General features: G+C 34.7%; 1 pseudogene; it reads right to left on the bottom strand.

Annotated features, from left to right (window-relative positions):
- Positions 1 to 12,767: 12,767 nt before the first annotated feature.
- Positions 12,768 to 13,718, bottom strand: LOC123849860 (olfactory receptor 13D1-like; annotated as a pseudogene).
- Positions 13,719 to 20,754: the final 7,036 nt, after the last annotated feature.

The following is a 20,754-nucleotide window of genomic DNA, read 5'->3' as shown; positions in this document are numbered from 1 at the left end:
TTTTATTACTGAAACATATAAATGTGAGTTTAATATATACCCATTATATTCCTTTTTAAATATATTAGTGGACTTAATGTTTTACATTTGAAAGTGAATTCTAGTACCAATGATATTTTAAAATCTTTAATTAATAAATGCAATTATTTTCTAAAATAGGCTTTGCAAGTCTATTGCTTTGAATAATCCTTGTGCCTCACAACTGTAGTTGGGGAGAAATGTTATGAGGGAAGTATTTATGGACTTTTGCTGTATGTTTTAGATTTTTATTACTAAATATGGCTAGTTTCTTTCCTCACTGTAAGTTGAAACACCTTTTAACTTTAGGCACTTGTGGTACTTTTTGACATATCTTTTTTCATGAAGTTCCTCTGCAAGTGAACACCAATTATTTAGTGCTCTCCGATGTATTTCTCTTCACCTCCACAAGTTGTCATAGATACTAGCTGAGTAATTAACTTACTTTTTGATCTGTTTTGGCTTTGCGTGACTACTATTGATTGTTTTTTCAGAATCTTTATAATTTTTTGTTTCATTTATCCTCAATATTGTATTAAGGGCCAGAGCATTAATGCAAGGGTCTTGCAGGCTGTGTCCAAACACTGGGGGCCTCTTTTCTCTTCTGTCCCTTGTTAGGTCCTTCAGGATATGGTTTAGGATTTTCCCAAAGTCACTTTATGATCTAAGTTCAAATGTCCCTCTATCTCTTATGAAGGTTGACAGACACATAGTTGATGGGAAGTCAGTACTATTCAGATTGAAATTCCCTCTGGAAAATGTCAGAAGTTGACTTCTCAAGATAGCTTAATAGTACTCCTAGAAACAGGCTTACTATTCAAGATGATTTTCTTTTTATATATATAAAGACACTGGGTATTAAAAAAATACAGTTCCCAGTTCTCCTACTTGCTTGGAGTCATCTGAAGCTCCCACTCAGCACAAAATAAAAACTGAAAATAGTGAGAAGTTAGAACTTTACACACTTCCTCAGTATAATTTTTATTTCATAGTTTTTTTTTTTTTTTTAATTAAATGATGGTCCTGAGCCTGTAACTGTTTTGGAATGAGCCATGTTAATAGATTCATGTTTCTAAAGTCTCCTTTATGAGACCCTAATGGGAGCTAGGGCCTCATTTGATTGTTTAATCCTCATTCCTCTTTAGCTGCTCTTCTCATTTTTTAAGAGGTTTTAGTAAATATTTACTTCAAGTTTTCTGGTCATATATCCCATTCCTGTCCCTCTTTCAGAGAGTGTCAGTGACACCTGTTTCCCAGATGTGAGAACATCAGGTTCTGATGAGTCTAGTATCACATAGGAGCTGTTGTGTATGTTATGCTTTCTACTGAATTCTTTATTACTCTTTTTCATTTCATTTTGTGACATTGATGTTTCCATTGTACCGATTAAAACCAAAGCAGCAAAAAGAAGCTCAAAGAAGCTGCTAACGGTTAACAAAATGATTAGTTTAGAGCTGGTTCATTTTACTTGCTCTCCTATAATGCTGTGTTATAGGATACTATAATGTAGTTATTCTTTCCCATATTGATATTTAGATGTTTCAGTACATTTATTTTATGAATTATGCTTCAGTGAGTAACTGTAAATATCTCCTTGGGAATATACCTGTAAGTGGAATTGATGAGTCAACTTCACACTTTTTATAGTATGGATTTATACTCCTAATGGCAGTGAGTGGGATTTCCTCTTCATATTCTTGATAATTTTTGTAGAAGTTTAATATTTGCTTATCTTTTGGCAAAGAAATGTCTCATTGATTTAATTTATATTTTTCTGATTTCACGTGAATTGAGCATCCTTTTTTTTTTTTTTTTAAAGATTTTATTTATTTTAGAGAGAGCGTGAGCAAGTGTGAATCGGGGGAGAAGTAGAGGTAGAGGGAGATAGAATCTCAAGTGGACTCTGTGCTGAGCTCAGAGCCCGTGCAGGGCTCAGTCTCACAACCCTGAGATCATGACCTGAGCCTAAATCAAGAGTCAACCACTTAACAGACTGAGCCACACAGGCACCTCTGAATTGAGCATCTTTTCATAATTTTATAGGTTATACTGCTTTCCTTTTCTTTGAGGTCCTTGTTTATACCCTGTGCCCAGTTATCTGTTATGTTGTAAATTTTTTTCTTACTGTGATAGGTTTTCTTTTTAATATTCTGGATGCTAATCCTTTTTTGGTTGCATTTGTTACTGATACAGTCTTCCATTTGTGCTTTTATTTAAACCTTTTAGTGATGCATTTTTGCCATATAGATTCTCATCTTGAATTATTATTCCTTTGTTTTCTGCCTCTTTTTTTTTTTTTTTTTGCTCATTTAAGATCTACTTTTCCTATCCCAGTATATAAAGACATCCTAAACTAAAGATATCCTATATCTTATATTTCCCTCTAGATGTACAGTTTTGCTTTTGGCATTTGATCAGTCTCAAATTGATTTTGGTAACACTGTGAGGTGAAGGTTTAATTATTTTTTCAATACTAGTAGTCCATTACCAAAGCATAATTTATTAAATGCTTCCTTTGTTCCCTACTGATTTGTAATACCAATTTATATCAAGTATTATTTATATAGTATATAAACTTTCACATATGCCTGGACTGTTTCTGAATTCTCTACCCTATTTCATTGATATATTTATCTTTTTCTGAACCAATACTGTGCTATCTGAATTACTATAGCTTTGTCATCCATCTTGACATTTGGTAAGTAAATACATCATTCTTATTTTAACATCATTTTGGCTACTCTTGGCTTTTACTATTCAATTTGAATTTGGGGGTAAACTTCAGAAATTAAAAAAAATTCCAATTTCATTTTGATTGAAATTTACACTAAATTTATAGAGAAATTTGGGGTGAATTAACATACTTATTTTTGAATTTCATAATATGAACAAAATGCAGCTCCCCAGTTTGTGTGAAGTGTTGTTCTAGGTGCTTTAGTGAAGATTCTTCACAAATGCCTTATACAGCTTTTATAGATTTATTCCTGGGCACTTCATACTTTTGCTGGTTATTGTGAGATGCTTTTTAAAGTGCATTTTCTAAACAGTTGTAACTGCTGTAAAAAATACTTTTGAATTTTATATGTTGATCATGTATTTAGTGGACTTGCTATAGCCTGTTTAAATTTTAAGGTGTTTTTTTTTAAATAATTTTTTTTCTCACTTCCTGTGTAAACAACCTTATTTTCAGACAATAATGATAATTTTGTTTCTCCTTTTCCAATCTTTACACCTCTTCTCCTTTCCTTCCTCCTGAAGGGGTTCAGAACAAGTCTCCCCAAAATGTGCCACTTTGGCATATGGACAATTTTGAGTTGAAGGTATTTGAGACCCTGAGGGCTCAAGAGAACATTTTGCCCCTCTCTTAACTATGTAGAAGAATCTAGATTGGGAGTCTTTCCCAGAACAAGAATTATTACCAGAGATGAATTTTATCTGAGTAACTTATCTGTATGGCAGGGCAAACATCTAATTACCAAACATCTCCCCTTCTTATTGCCCTCTTCACCTTTGAAGCCCCAGACCCCTATCCCATTCCCCAGCTCAGAATGGCATATATACCTAATTTTATTTTTCTGTCTTTGAACTTCTCATATGTGTGGAGTTCCTATATGTATGAAATTAAATTTTCTTTTCTTTTATTAATCTGTTTCATGTCAGTTTAATTCTCAGACCAGCTGGAAGAACCTTTGAAGGGTTGAGGACAATTTTTCCTCCCACATTCCTCTTCCTCTTTCCCTTTCTTATTTCTTTCCTTCCTATTTTCCTTTCTTCTTTCCTTCCTTATTTTTCTTTCCTTTCCTTCTTTCCTTTCTCTCTCCTCTCCTTTTCCTCCTCTCCCTCTTCCTCCCTTCTTCTCCCTTCCTCACTTCCTCTTCTCTTTCCCTCTCTCTGTATTGTGTTGCATAGGATTTTTGTACGATGTTGAGTTTGGAACTTTAAAGGGAAAAGGGAACTTGTTAGTTATAAGTTTTTGATAAATACCCTTTATCAAGTTAAAGAAGTTTTCTTCTGTTTCTAGTTTGCTAAGTTTTCTAAAAAATATATGAATGCCTTTTGAATTTGATCAAAAGCTTTTCCTGCATTTACTAAAATAATCATTTGTTTTTATCCCTTAATTGCTGTTGTGATGAATTACATTAAAATATTTTCTAATGTTAAGACATCCTTGCATTCCTGAGATAAACCCTACTTGGATGTTCAGCATTATTATTTTGTACATTGTTATATTCTGTTTGCTACTATTTTATTTATAATTTTTCTGTTTATGTTCATAAGTGAGATTGGCTGATAATTTTTTTTCTTTCTTATACTGTCCTTGTTCAGTTTATGTTTTAGTGTTTTTCTTTTTTTTTTTTTAAGATTTTATTTATTTGACAGAGAGAGAGATAGCGAGAGCAGGAACACAAGCTGGGGAGTGGGAGAGGGAGAAGCAGGCTTCCTGCCAAGCAGGGAGCCCGACGTGGGACTCGATCCCGGGACCCTGGGATCATGACCTGAGCTGAAGGCAGACACTTAATGACTGAGCCACCCAGGCGCCCTGTTTCAGTGTTTTATCAAGCTTATAAAAAGAGTTAGAGGACCTCCCAACCACCTTTTTATATTTTATGAAATAATTTTTTTATGGTAGGGGTTACTGTTCTTGGAAAATGTATTAGAACTAACCAGTGAAATTGTTTGGGCCTGGTAAAATTTTAAACTACTGATTCAGTCTTCACCTATCTTTAGATTGTTCCATTTCCTCTTTTTATAACTCTTTGAATTGGATTCTTAGTGTATTAATTTTCAATCTTTCTTATTTTCCAGCACATGTATGTAAGACTGTATATCCCTTCATTCCACCAATTTTGATAATCATATTATTATCATAAAGTTATAAATATGTTGAAGTTTCTGTCATGATTTTTTTGACCTATCAATTATTTGAAAGTATGTTTCAATGTTTCCACATTTAAAAGACATTTTTTGGGTTTCTCTTTTCAATATTGATTTATTTTATTTTATTTTATTTCATCTCCTCTCCTTTCCTCTCATTTAGACTTAGTTAACATACAGTGAGTTTCATGTGTACAATATAGTGATTCGACAATTCCATACATCACCTGGTGCTATCACAACAAGTGCACTCCTTAATCCCCATCACCTATTTCACCTATCCCTCCACCCTCCTCTCCTCTCCTCTCCTCTCCTCTGGTAACCGTCAGTTTGTTCTCTATAGTTGAATCTGTTTCTTGGTTTGTCTGTCTGTCTCTTTTTTTCCCTTTGCTTGTTTTTTTTTTTTTCTTAAATTTTACATATGAATGAAATCATATGGTATTTGTCTTTCACTGACTGACTTATTTCACTTAGCATTATACTCTTAGTTCCATCCATGTCATTGCAAATGGCAAGATTTCATTCTTTTTTATTTTTTTATTATGTTCTTTTTTATGGATGAATAATACTCCTGTATATATATATATATACATATACACACACACACACCACATCTTCTTTATCCATTCATTTATCAATAGACACTTGGGCTGCTTCCATTGTTTGGCTGTTGTAAATGATACTGCCATAAACAGGGTGCATGTATCCCTTTGAATTCATGTTTTTGTATTTTTTGGGGGTAAATACCCAGTAGTGCGAATACTAGATTGTAGGGTAGTTCTATTTTTAACTTTTTGAGGAACCTCCATAGTACCACATTGGCTGCACCAGTTTGCATTCCCACCAAGAATGGACAATGGTTCCTTTTCCTCCACATTCTTGCCAACATTTGTTGTTTCTTGTGTTTTTGATTTTAGCCATTCTGCCCAGTGTGAGGTAGTACCTCATTATGGTTTTGATTTGCATGCCCTGATGATGAGCATCTTTTCATGTGTCTTTTGGCCATCTGTATGTCTTCTTTGGAGAAATGTTTGTTCATTTCTTCTGCTCATTTTAAAATTGGATTATTTGGGTTTTTTTGGGTGTTGTGTAGGTTCTTTATATATTTTGGATACTAACCCTTTATTGGATATGTCATTTGCAAATATCCTCTCCCATTCAGTAGGTTGTCATTTAGTTTTGTTGATTGTCTCCCTTGCTGTGCAGATGATTTTTATTTTTATGTAGTCCCAATAGTTTATTTTTGCTTTTGTTTCCCTTACCTCAGGAGACATATCTAGAAAGATGTTGTTATGGCCAATGTCAGAGAAATTCCTGCCTATGCTCTCTTCTAGAATTTTTATGGTTTCAAGTCTCACATTTAGGTTTTTAATCCATTTTGAGTTTATTTTTGTGTATGGTCTAAGAAAGTGGTTCAGTTTCATTCTTTTGCATGTAGCTGTCCAGTTTTCCCAACACCATTTGTTGAAGAGACTGTCTTCCAAATGCATATTCTTTCCTCCTTTGTTGAAGATTAATTGACCATATAATTGTGGGTTTATTTCTAGCTTTTCTCTTCTGTCCCATTGATTTGTATGTCTGTTTTTGTGCCAGTACCATACTATTTTGATTAACTACAGCTTTGTAGTAGAACTTGAAGTCTGGAATTGTGATATCTCCAGCTTTGCTTTTCTTTTTTCGATATTGATTTCTAATGTTGCATTATGGCCATAGATTGAATGATATTAATTGTCTTGTATTTGTTGAGACTAGGTTCTTTTTATAATGCATCATAAGCTTTATAAACATATTTTATTATATTTAAAAACATTCTCTACTGTTTGAGTGCAGAGTGACACACACAGGCACACTTGTATGATTACCGTAACTTTTTAAGATGTATGTTTAACTTAACATAATCTCTACTTAATATCTCTACAATCCTCCTGAATAATACTGAGGACCTTAAAATGTTGATTTTTTATTTCTAATCCCTCCCATCATCTTCCACATTATTTGTTTCATTTTTACCTTGTTTTTAAGTCCCCCCAATTGCAAGTGCTGTCTCGTTCTCTCTCTTTCACTCTCTTTTACAGTGGCAGTTTGGATTCACTCATGTTTTTACCAATTTCTTTATTAGCTGTTGTTTTTTTCATTCCATTTCTTTCATCTAGGGACAATTTCTTTCTTGCTTGTCTTTGGAAAAATCTCTTCATTTTTTCTAAAACTGTCTTTATTTTGCCTCTCAAAAGATAGCTTAATACAAAATTCTGGGTTTTCAGTTATTTTGCTTGAACAATTTGAAGATATATTTCATCGACTTTGGGCCTCTATTCTCACTGATGTCAGCTTTAGTCTATTCTTAATTTTGAAGCATTTGAGAAAAATATATGTTTTATGACATTATGATATAATAAGATCATCATTAAAAAACAGACTGTTTCATTCTTGAAAAACTTAAATAAATATTCTATGTGGAAAGCATCATGACATTCTTAGACCAATTTCCATAATTCCTTTCTAGCACTCATTTTACTCATATCGTGCCTAATTATAAACATGCTTATACATTTATTGTATATTATTTTTAGAAAGTGATTTCCTTTCTTGTAAATATCACACATTTTAAAAATACTAATTCAAAATAACTTTTCATAAGTTTTAGATTTTGAAATTTAAGTGCATCTTGTGAGTCATACTATAAAAATCTAAACTATATTATACACATGAAAGAACAGAGAGGAAGATATCTTTTGCAGCATCTTTACAGAGAACCTTATTCTAGGGATTATCATTTCTCTTTTTGTACTGTGAAAAGAAAGAAGTACATTTTGGATTTCCTAATTTGACATCTTAGAGAAGGAATTTAAGGCAAATACTAATGTCATACCTACTGAAACATAATGCAGTTTTGCACATACTGTATACATCTGCACATTCTTAGGACTTCTAATGATTTCACCATTATAGTAAGACAAGTAGTTTTAAAATGTAAAATTTCCTAGGCTAGTATAAACCTAAGAAATATAGAGCACAAGTACTCCCTTACACATGATCTTAGCCAAAAGGCCGAGAAGCGATACAAGTACTCCCTTAAAATCTATTTTGCCTTGTGCCTTTATATAATTATTTTGGTATTTGTCTCTTTTTCACTGGAAGTTTTTAAGTTTTTTGACTTATGTTCCTGAATTTTAATGTACTGTATGAAAAATTAAGGACATTAAACACAAAGATATCTAAATTTACAGGCATTTATTTCTTTATGAAAACATAATTTCATTCTGAACCAAGATCAGTATGATACATAGTCCTTGTAGTTGTTTTAACTGGTTCACTTCAATAGTTTCTTTCATTTGTTCAGGCACTGACTGGTGCACTTACACTATCTTTCAAAATGCTATGAAATTTAAACCTTTTGTTGAGAAGTATAAAATTTATTTTCAATATTCCTTTTATCACTAATACCAATAGTGTGTATTACATCGAGTTATGTCTAATTTTCCATTTTTAAATAATCTTATGCATTATAGCATACACATTAACATTTATATTCTGTAATCACCAGAATCATTATTATAATACAACCACTATTAATGTATGTTGTCTTTAACATACAGTACCTCACATTTATGGTCAATGTTTGTCTCATATCTGGTATGAATATGAGCAGCATAGAAAAGAAATAGTTTGTCATTGTTTGAATGAACTTCAACTTCTTAATTTTTAGTAAAGTTTCATTTCAAAAAAATACCCTGGGAAATGTAAGTGATTATGTACCTTGATCATTTTAAGAATAGTGATGTTACAAGATATATAGGTGATTATTAGGTGAATATATAGGAATGGCATTTAAAACTTTATGGCCTTAATCATATTGAAAAGGTGTAATTGCAGAATAAATGGTGTAGAAAGAACTAAATTTCTTTTGCTAAGGTCTGTGCAATCTGACATTCTCAAGGAATTAGTAGTCCCCTCAGAAATAGCCAAAAACACATGAAGGAATATGGCAATAACACATCATGCCAGAAATGTTTGCTGTTTCCTTTTTCCTTATTGCCTTAGGGCCTCATTCTGGTAAATCTTCTGATATATTTCTTTTCTTCCCTTTCTTTCTCCTCTCCTTGCATCCATCCCCCAAGAATTGCAACTGAAACCCTAAGAGTTCAGTATGGAAAATTAAATTTCACAGAGACCATTAAAATTTATTTTTAATTTCTCTCTTGTAATAGTTGTAAATAACTTACTAAAAGTTTTGCCTTTTTAAAATAGTGGAACTTTTTCCTACATTAATTTTAAGAGAATTTATAATAGTACTATTTTTTTTTTAAAGATTTTATTTATTTATTTGACAAAGACAGAGACAGCGAGAGAGGGAACACAAGCAGGGGAAGTGGGAGAGGGAGAAGCAGGCTTCCCGCGGAGCAAAGAGCCCAATGCGGGGCTTGATCCCAGGACCCTGGGATTGTGACCTGAGCCGAAGGCAGACGCTTAACGACTAAGCCACCCAGGTGCCCCTATAATAGTACTATTTTTTATCCAGTTTCTACCCTTGCCTCATTCACTGATACATGTATTCAAGAGCTGTATTCTAACAGGCTTTGTATAATTTTTTTCCACCATTGAATTATGAAAAATTTCAAACATAAAGCAAAACTGAAACAATTTTACTTTGAACATCATACATTTACTAACTAGATTTTACCACCAACATTTTATTAAATTTGTTAATAAATCTAAGTGTTAATAAATCTAATATCTAAGTGTCTGTTCATCTTTCTGTTCCCCCATTAAATCAGTGTCATTTTTGGATGCCTTTCAGAATAAACTGTAGACGTCATTACCTTTTTCCCTAAATACTTCAGCACGTGTATCATTAGCTAGAGTTTAAACTTATATGTGTTTACAGTTCTCTTTTAATTTAAAATTTACATACATTAAAATCATGATATAATGATTAATGTGATATTCATAGTTTTGACATATGCATGCCTGTCACTCAAATTCCTATCAAGACATAGAACATAAACATAACCTTAGAAAAGTTCTCTCATGCCCCGACCCAGTAGATACTCAGCTTAATCCCTCTCCCACATAGGCAGCCACTGTTCTGATTTTAAAAATACCACTGATTAATTTTTACCTGTTCTAGAACTTCAGTATATACTTTTCTAGAAACAACACTGTGGCTGCTGTGCAGAGAATAGATTGTAGGAAAACCAAAGAAGAACAGGGATGTGATTCAGAAAGCCACTGTAGTAGCTTAGATGAGATGATGGTAGTTTGAACTAGAGTGGTAGCAATAGATGTGGTCAGATTCAGAGTAAATTTTGAAGATAGAGTTGGTAGGATTTGGTGGTGGATTGGATGTGAGTGTATGGCATTGCCAGTTCCTGAGATGGGGAGGATGAGGAGAAATAGTTTGGGGATGGGAAAAACCAAGATTTCTGTTTTGGACATACTATATTTGAAATGCTTATTAGATTAGATCTCAGGACATATGTAGGAGTCAGTATTCTGTATATCAGTATCTTTTAATTTTGTCATTATCAAGCTATAAGCTCATTAAACTAATTAAGGAATTATATGTATGTACAGTGGTTACATGGACTCTGTGTGATTTATTACAATCAAACTTCTGATGCCTAGAATGAACAAAACCATATATATGACAGATGGAATATTATTTTAACCAGGATTATTGTTAGTTGTATGTGTCACATATAACAGTATACTGCCCATATTGTATGAAAACTCTATTTTAAAAACTAATAGACTTTATACAAAAAGCAAAATCCAAATTATTAGTGTATTGATTGAAGCCCACTCTGTTAATATTTGTGGGACTAGTAAGACAAATAACACACAGGTTCTGCTGCCTTTTTTTTTGGTAAGCATTTTATTTTATTTTTTTTATTATGTTAATCACCATACATTACATCATTAGTTTTTGATGTAGTGTTCCATGATTCAGTTTGTGCATAGCACCCAGTGCTCCATGCAGAACGTGCCCTCTTTAATACCCATCACCTTTAGATTGTTGGATTCTGTTTCTTTGTTAAGAATGAACTATGTGGATTCCAGGTTGTAATAATACTTCTAATACTAATAATTGAGGGCAGGCAATGGTTGGATTCTTTCTTTCTTTGGCTTTTTATTGGAAGTGTATTGATGTATTTTCACAAACAGAACATATCATTCAAGGTGGTTGTATATTGGGCTTCAGTATTTCTAAATCATTGCTGGTGAGGAAGCACTGTTTTTAAAAAAAATTTCCTGAAGTTCTTTCCTGTAGCTCTAAGAGTAGAAGCTGCAGTCTACTGGGGTAAGCTTTTGGGGTAAGCTCACTCTCCATTTTGAGAAGGACCATGCTGAGGAGTGCTTTGAGTTACCTATCCATTCATTTTTATTGAGAGAAGTGCTGATTCTTATGGAGGAAGGAAATGAATAGAAACTATCAATCTTGTAGCAGGACAGGAGCTAAAGACGAAAATGGACTTTAGAGGGCCCATGTGAAGGGGGATGGCTAATAGATACCAAGAACAGTAATATTTAATACTGATTTATTTTTCATAGTGATCATGGTCCCTTTATGTTATTTTCAAGCCTAAATAAAGGTGTTAAACATAGTGGTCTTTTGAATGTGGGTATTTAGGAGATTTATGTTTATTCTTTGTGGGCAAAATGTATTGTTGAGAGCTTAAACAACACAGAGGTATGCAAAATTATCAGAGAGGAATGATAAAGAAATTTGGAATAGTCTGACATAAAATGAAAACCACAAACTAGGAAAATGTAAACACTCCTCAGAAATTATTGGGTAGGTGACTGGAATGCCTGTAGGCACACAGAATAGAAATTAGATTATTTAGTTGTTAAAGGAAGGAGAGAGCCCCTGAAGGCTGGAGAACTTGGGACCACTTAGGGAACATATCCTCAGTATTTAGCCTCAAAAATATGAGTGGAAAGAGGGAGTACAAAGAAATGCTTTAGTTAAGACTATATGATTGTAAGTGATGAAAATTCAACTCAAAATTAGTTTTTTATAAAAGGGTAATTTATTTTTATAGCTAAAAAGAATAATTGTGAGCTGACATTAGGTACAGCTGGATCAAGGACTAAAAATAGTAGGATCACACAACACACTCTCCTCCTTCTCTCAACACCTCTTTGCCTCTCAGATAGGCTCCCTGCTCTTACAGAGATTGGCCCAGGTTCACATTTTACCAGTTTAGCAATCTCAGCAGGAAGAGTGCCTCTTAGATTGAGACAGCATTCTTGGATTGAGTTTGATTAGCCTGGCAGACCTCACCTGCTACGCTAAATGAATCACTGTAACTAGAGGGATTTGCTTTTGTTTCAAGCTGTACCACTATTTCTAGAGGGTATGGTCAGCCCCATCCAGCACACATGGACTCAGTGAGTGGCACTGTTGAATGTCAAAAGAAAAAGTGTATTCTTTTACCAGAATAGGGGATACTAGACAACAAAATAATAGATGTTCAGTTCAAACTGACTGAGAAAGGAGACCGGGAAAACAGAAGGAAGGTAGAGAAACAAAGTAGATGGAGAAGGGGAAAGGAAAAGAAGGAGGAGGAAATGGGGAAGAAAAGAGAGAAAAACAAGAGAGAGAGAGAAAGGAAAGAGAGGTTTATTTTGAGGAAAAGCCATGTGCCCTGTATGGGACCAAATGGCAGAGCTGCATACAACTAGAAACTGCAGACTTGACACTATTCAGAAGGCTTACATGAGAATTCTGTGTTGAAAAGAATGTTAAGTCCTGTATTTGGACTTACGAGCAGATAAATTCTCTTAACACTGGGTTCAGTGACTTCATCTGTGAACACAAAAGATCTGACCTGGTTTCACACTGAGGATATCACATGCCTGAAGACCTTTTATATTTTCCACAGATGCAGATATCTGCTCAGGACTTTCTTCACAGCCTCTTTCACCTCCTTATTCCTCAAGCTGTAGATGAGGAATCTACATCGGGGTTACCACTCCATAAGACAGTCCAATGATTTCATCAGATACTTTGGTGTCCTTTGACTTGGGCTTCATGTACATAAAAAGGGCTGAACCATAGAATAAGATAACCACAGTCAGGTGGGCTGAGCAGGTAGAAAAAGCTTTCTTTCTCCCCTTAGCAGAATTAATTCTAAGGATGGAATGGAGGATAAAAACATAGGAGATGAAAATTAACAGCAGAGGAATCACCAATAAAACAGTACTTGCCACTGTCATGATAAGCACATTCATGGAAATATCTGAGCAGATGAGTTTAAGAAGGGCCAGGATCTCACAGTAAAGATGGTCGATGACATTATTCCCACAGAAAGGCAACACCATTGTCAGGACTATTTGCACTAAGGAATTCAGACAGCCTATGATCCAGGACCATGCAGCCATGTGCACATAAAGCACTCTGCTCATGATGATGGGGTACCTCAGTGGGTTGCAAATGGCCACATACTGATCATAGGCTATCACAGCCAAGAAGACACATTCAGTGCAACCCAACCCAAGGAGACAACCATCTGTAGAGCACAGCCAATGAAGGAGATGGATTTTATCTCAGAGCTAAATATGATGAGCATCGGAGGAATGGATGATGATGTATAACAGATGTCCAGGAATGAGAGGTTTCCAAGGAAGAAGTACATGGGGGTGTGGAGATGAGAATCCAGTATGCTGATAATAATGAGGAGGCTATTTCCCAGCAGAATTATCACATACATGATGAGGCAGAGCATGAAAAGGAAAAACTGGAGCACTGGGTATTGGGAAAGTCCCACCAGAATGAATTCGGTCACAGGCGAGTAATTCCCCATCTTCATGAGTTCCATGTCACTTTCAGTGTTTAGAAAAGGAGAAGACTCAGGGAAATTTAAATTTATAATGTAGATTTTTAGTACACCTTCACTTCCAATATTGCATTTGATTCATCTTGAAACACTCCTAGGAATCAAAAGAGGAGGGATATGATATTTATTTTATTCATGATGGATGGTAGTAAGGCTTTGGAGAAACCCAGAACATCTGAGGACTACACAGCAACATAGTCAAGGCCAAAAATTCTCCTGGAAAGTGCCAAATAAAATTTAGGACAAACTGCTTTCAAATGTAGATATATAAGGATGTCTTTATTAATGGAAAATTTTAAATTAAAACTGTTCTGATGAAGCTGGTCTCTATTTAAAAGATTATGTAGACTGGGTGTTATACGAAAACAATGAAACGTGGATCACTACATCAAAAACTAATTATGTATGGTGACATAACATAATAAAATAAAAAAAATAAAAAAAAAAGATTATGTAGATCTAGCACCATATCATTTAACCTGGGTGTAACTTTAGTAAACTGTTTATTTTTTCAGGGTCTTAGCTCATAGTAAACTGGGAAAAAGCAATAATTATTAGTTAAGTTGTCATTAGAATCTACTTAGATAAAATGTTAGGCACCTACAACAATGGGTGGTTCCAACATGGCATATATATAATATATAACTATATTTGCTCTATGTAATATAGTATATTACATAATACATATATACACACAAAGATGAAAGAGCAATGTCTTTCTCTGTGTTCAAAAAAGGTCCCAGATGAAGGAAGCCTCTTACCAGAATTTAGGTCAAAACAAGAGAAAACGGAAACAGTAAGTTTACCAGAAACACCAAATCAACCCGTCAGGTGGGCCTATCTGAACTTCTTCAGTTACCTTTGCTTTCACTTTTGCCATTTCTTCTGCTATGGTGGTGTCAAGGGAGGTTTTGTTTCCTCATGATCTTCATCAGCAGCTGCACAAAAAATATTTTATTTTTTTTAATTTTTTAATTTTTTTATTTTTTAAAGATTTTATTTATTTATTTGAGAGAGAGAGAATGAGAGACAGAGAGCATGAGAGGGAGGAGGGTCAGAGGGAGAAGCAGACTCCCGGCCCAGCAGGGAGCCCAATGCGGGACTCGATCCCGGGACTCCAGGATCATGACCTGAGCCGAAGGCAGTGGCTTAACCAACTGAGCCACCCAGGCGCCCCTCACAAAAAATATTTTAATAGGAAAATATAATCCATGTAAAATAATGTGCTTCCTATGCAACACAACTTCAAGAAAAGTCCTCTAGCTTCTCCACCAATCACATTGTTACCCCTTGATTCTTCTGTAGAAATTTTGGAGGCACCACTAACACCCTAAATGCTCTGCAGAGGCCATGCTATTTCTTTCAGTCTCCCCATAATACTATACTCTTTATGCATTTTTTAATTTAAAGATTTTATTTATTTATTTGAGAGAGAGCACGTGAGAGATAGCATGAGTGGGGGAAGGGGTAGAGGAAGAGGGAGAAGCAGGCTAGGGCCTCGATCCCAGGATCCCCGGATTATGACCTGAGCCAAAGGCAGACGCTTAACGGGCTGAGCCACCTAGGCTCCCCTCTTATGCATTTGTACATGTTGCTTTCTTAACCCCTCCTAACTTAGACTTCACCTTTCCTAGGAGAACAATCTCACCTCCTCTTGTGAGGAGGATGCCCCTTGTAAGTACTGTCACAGCACTCTGTACGTAATGTCTCTCATAGAATCCTTTGTTTATTCATCTACACAGCTCCTACTCTGCATTATGTACTATCGTAGGTAATAGAGATCCCATTATGAGAACTTGGTTTTCAAAATGGAGCTGGATGCAGAATGCTTATGAGTTATTTTAAGCTTATTTCAAGCTGAAAATATTGTTAAAAATTGTTTCTTTTTCAAGAAACAATGTCTGTGCTATATGACATGTTTCAATGTGAAAAAATATGGAATATTTTACAAAAACAATTTATCAAACTAAAATAGCCTGTTATTCCAAATTGTCAAGGATAGAAGAAAACTATGATCAGTATTACTTATGCATATATTTAAGAATCATCAATAAAGTACATCCAAACTGTATACTAAAGTGATATAATTTATTTCATGAATTAGTGAAAGTCCAAATTAATACTTGAAAATCTATCAATATAATACACTAAACAATTAGGCAAAAAACCAAAACACATGTTCACCTAATAAGATGCCAGAAAGCATTTGATAAAATACCATACTCAGTAAAATCTCTTAGAAATCTAGATATGGGATGATACATAATTAATATAATAAAGATCATCTCTTTCAAATCATTGGGCCACATAATTCAAAATGGTGAAACTCTGGAGTGTATTTGTAAAAGTCGTCAAAGATTGGTATTAGCACTATCATTATTATTCAACAGTTTTTCTTCTGAATGATCCACCAAATAGAAATAATAAGAGAAATAAATGATATTTATTTATTGATATTTTATTGCATGTCCTTTCATGTTTCAAATTTGATCAGGATTTGAACAGTTGCAGCAATTTTTCTTTTAGGTTGCTGGAAGTCTGGTTTGTGTTGATCATGGGTCATTCTATATTCATGAGATGACATACCTTCATATGTTATACAACCAATAAAAATTGTAATCTTGGAGAAGAGTAAAGGGAAGGGAAGATGCTCATGGTATAATGTTACATTAAAATAGGAAGCATATAGCAGTATAAATGATTACAATTTGTATATATGTGGCTGAAAAAAAGCCACAGCAAAATGTTAACTAGCTTTCTCTGAAATGCATTTGGAAGCATTATTAATATTCTTAATTTTTCTTCATTTCCCCAAATTTTCAAAACATGAAGCATATATATTTTATGACTGTAAAAGTATTTTAAAAATCTTCAATAATATACTAGCAAACTGAATCCAACAATACATTAAAAAAATAATTCACCACAATCAAGTGGAATTTATTCCCAGTATGCAAGGGTGTTTCAATATTCACAAAACAATCAATGTGATACATCACATCAATACAAGAAAGGATAAAAACCATATGATCATTTCAGCAGATGTAGAAAAAGCACTTGACTTAGTAAACATCCATTCATGATAAAAACCCTCAGCAAAGTAGGTGTAGAGGGAACATATCTCAACATAATAATGGCTACTTATGAAAAACCCACAGCTAACATCATCCTTAATGGGGAAAAACTGAAAGCTTTTCCCCTAAGATCAGGAACAAGACAAGAATGTACACTGTCATCATTTTTATTCAACACGGTACTGGAAATCCTAGCCAAGGCAATTACACAACAAAAAATAAAAGGCATTCAAATTGGTAAAGGGGAAGTAAATCTTCCACTTTTTGCAGATGACATGATACCATATACAGAAAACCCTAAAGACTACCAAAAACTACTAGAATTGATAAATGAATTCAGTAAAGTCACAGGATACAAAATCAATATACAGAGATCTGTTGCATTTCTATATACCAATAATGAAGAACCAGAAAGAGAATTTAAGAAAACAATCCCATTTACAATTCCACCAAAAATAATAAAGTACCTAGGAATAAACTTAACCAAAGAGGTGAAAGACCTATACTCTGAAAACTATAAAACACTGATGAAAGAAACTGAAGATGACACAAGGAATGGGAAGATATTCCATGCTCATGGATTGGAAGAACAAATATTGTTAAAATGTTTATACTACCCAAAGGTATCTACACATTTAATGCAATCCCTATCAAATACCAGCAGCATTTTTCACAGAGCTAGAACAAACAATCCTAAAATTTGTATGGAACCACAAAAGACCTTGAATAGCCAAAGCAACATTGAAAAAAAAAAAAAAAAAAAAAAAAAGCAAAGCCAGAGGCATCACAATTCCGGACTTCCAGTTATTTATTATAGGCTGTATTCATCAAGACAGTACGGTACTGGCACAAAAACAGATACATAGATCAATAGAACAGAACAGAAAACCCAGAAGTGCACCCACAAATATATGGTTAATCAGTCTTTGACAAAACATGAAAGAATATGCAATGGGAAAAAGTCTCTTCAACAAATGGAATAAACTTAACCAAAGTTCAGTTGGGAAAACTGGACAGCTACATGCAAAAGAATGAAATTGGACTACCTTTTTTTTTTTTTACAGCATACATGAAAATAACCTCAAAATAGATTAAAAATCTAAATGTGAGACATAAAACCATAAAAATTCTAGAAGAGAGAACAGGCAGTAATTTCTGTGACATCAGCTGTAGCAACATATTTCTAAATATGTCTCCTGAGGCAAGGGAAATAAAAACAAAAACAAACATTTGGGACTACATCAAAATCAAAAGCTTCTCCACAGTGAAGGAAGCAATCAGCAAAACTAAATGAAAACCTACCAAATGGGCGAAGATATTTGGAAATGGCATATCTAATAAAGGGTTAATATCCAAAATATATAAAGAACCTATACAACTCAGCACCCCAAAAAATAATCCAATTTAAAAATGAGAAGACATGAACAGACATTTCTCCAAAGAAGACATCCAGATAGCCAACAGACACATGAAAAGATGCTCAACATCACTCATCAGGAGGGAAATGCAAATCTAAATCACAATGAGATATTACCTCATACCAGTCAGGTTGGCTAAAATCAAAAACACAAGAAATAAGAAGTGTTGGGAAGGATTGGAGAAAAATGAACCCTCATGTACTGTTGGTGGGAATGCAAACTGGTACATCCACTGCAGAAAACAGTAAGAGCTTCCTTAAAAAATTAAATATAGAACCATCCTACAATCCAGTAATCACACTACTGGGCATTTACCCCCAGAATACAAAAATATTAATTCAAAGGGATACGTGCCCTCCTATGTTTACTGCAGCATTATTTACAATAGCCAAATTGTGGAAGTAGCCCAAGGGTCCATTGATAGATGAATGGATAAAGAAGATGTGGTATATATATATAATGAATATTTATGTATATATACCACATGATTATATACCATCAATATAAATATATACACACACACAATGGAATATTATTCAGTCAAAAAAGAATTAAATCTTGCCATTTGCAACAACATAGATAGAGCTATATAGTGCTAAGTGAAATAAGTCAGAGAAAGACAAATCCCACATGATCTCACTCATATGTGGAACTTAAGCAACAAAACAAATGAGCAAAGGAAAATAAAAGAGAAAAACCAAGATACAGACTATAGAGAACAAATTGGTGGTTATCAGAAGGGAGGTGGGTGGAGGGGTGGGTGACACAGGTGATGGGGATAAAAGAGTACACTTACTATCATGAGCACTGAGTAATGTGTAATGTGTAGAATTGTTGACTCACTATATTGCACCCCTGAAACTAATAGAACACTATGTTAAGCATACTGGAATTAAAATAAAAACTTAATTAAAAATCAGAAGTATTTTAAAGTATTCCTTTTAAGGAAACCGTGGCAAGGATTTAAGGAAATCTGTCCTCAGTTTTTCATTAAAACCCAAGAAAGGGTAAGAACAGTTAATGGATATTGGAGAGAAGTTTTCTGTTGATTTATTACACAGACTGACTTAAGGCCATTTAATGTTTTGATTTCAAGCAATTCACAAATATATGCACTCTGAGCAGACTCACTGAAACAATTCCAATTCTTGGAATAGGATTCTAGAGGTCACCAGTTAGAATGGTCCAGGTGGGCAGTATAGATAAGATGTACCTTATGAGGCACGCAAGTATATCACACAGTAAAAAGATAAGGCAGAGGAGAGACCCAACGTGAGGAGTGTGTGGGATATTAGTGATTACTATTACCGCAGCTTCTTTATTTCTGCCAAAAGAGGTAAAGTTTCAGTTTCTTTCCTGGTTGTTTTTTGTCAATCTCTCTCCAAAGTGTCTGTCCTTAGATTGATACTCATCTTCGGAGATTACCTGTAGAAGGAAAGCAAACCCTGCTTGAGGACTTGGATCATGAAGCATTCACCTTTCTCCCCATGTTTACCAAGAAAAAAGAGTAGAAGTTTGTAAAGCACATGTACTCACCCAGACTTCCTGATTTTAACCTGAGGAACCTCTTGAAACAGGCTGTGCCTCGTTCCCCTCAGAAGGAAACAAAATGCACTATTGCGTCCAGCTCCTGCTTCAGCTAGTTTCCCCTCCTGTTTATGAAACAACATATTCTTCATGGTATCAGACATCCCTGATGTGCTAGATCTCCAGTGCTTGTCCAAATAAATAGCAGCCCCAAGATTGCTGATAATGAGCAATAGTGTTCTAGTTAGAGCAAGGCTTCTTTTCATTTCTTACATGGTGTTGAGAATTATCCTGGGTTTTCTCATTTTCATTTCTGTGTGGAAACAAAGAACACGTCTTTGTTGCTGGGAGCTTCAACGAGCTAGGCTCGCTGCTGGGATCAATTCACCCAGCTCGTCCTCTTCATGCTCTGACCATCTGTAGAGCTATATAGTACAGTGCATAGCCCTCTGTCTCTGGAAGCCTACTATGTCCCAGTCCTCTTACTCCTGTGTCCCCTTAGCTGCTGCTAAAGAGACACACTGTGTCTTATTGGAAAGCACTTGGCTTGAAGGACCTAAACTTCAATCTTGGCTCTTTGGCATATTGGCTCTATAAATCTTGTGCAAAACATTATCTCACAGCATGATGTGTCATTTAAAATGGGGTGATGATACCTATTTTTAGAGTTGTTTTGAGGATTAATGTGACGTATTTGAAAGTCACTGGCATAGACTGAATGCATAGCACATGTTCGTTAATCTGAATGCCTGGGATGGTATTCTTTTTTTTTTTTTTTTAAAGATTTTATTTATTTATTTGAGAGACAGAGAATGAGAGACAGAGAGCAGGAGAGGGAGGAGGGTCAGAGGGAGAAGCAGACTCCCTGCTGAGCAGGGAGCCCGATGTGGGACTCAATCCCGGGACTCCAGGATCATGACCTGAGCCGAAGGCAGTCGCTTAACCAACTGAGCCACCCAGGTGCCCCTGGGATGGTATTCTTTCATTTTCCATGATAAG

The sequence above is a fragment of the Mirounga angustirostris genome, unplaced genomic scaffold (genome assembly GCF_029215605.1).
Source record: "Mirounga angustirostris isolate CCGP_5_RB_7025 unplaced genomic scaffold, mMirAng1.0.hap1 SCAF_15, whole genome shotgun sequence".
NCBI classification, from domain to species: Eukaryota; Metazoa; Chordata; class Mammalia; order Carnivora; family Phocidae; genus Mirounga; species Mirounga angustirostris.
The sequence above is the reverse complement of the archived record's forward strand: the minus strand, read 5'-3'. Positions and strand labels throughout refer to the sequence as shown.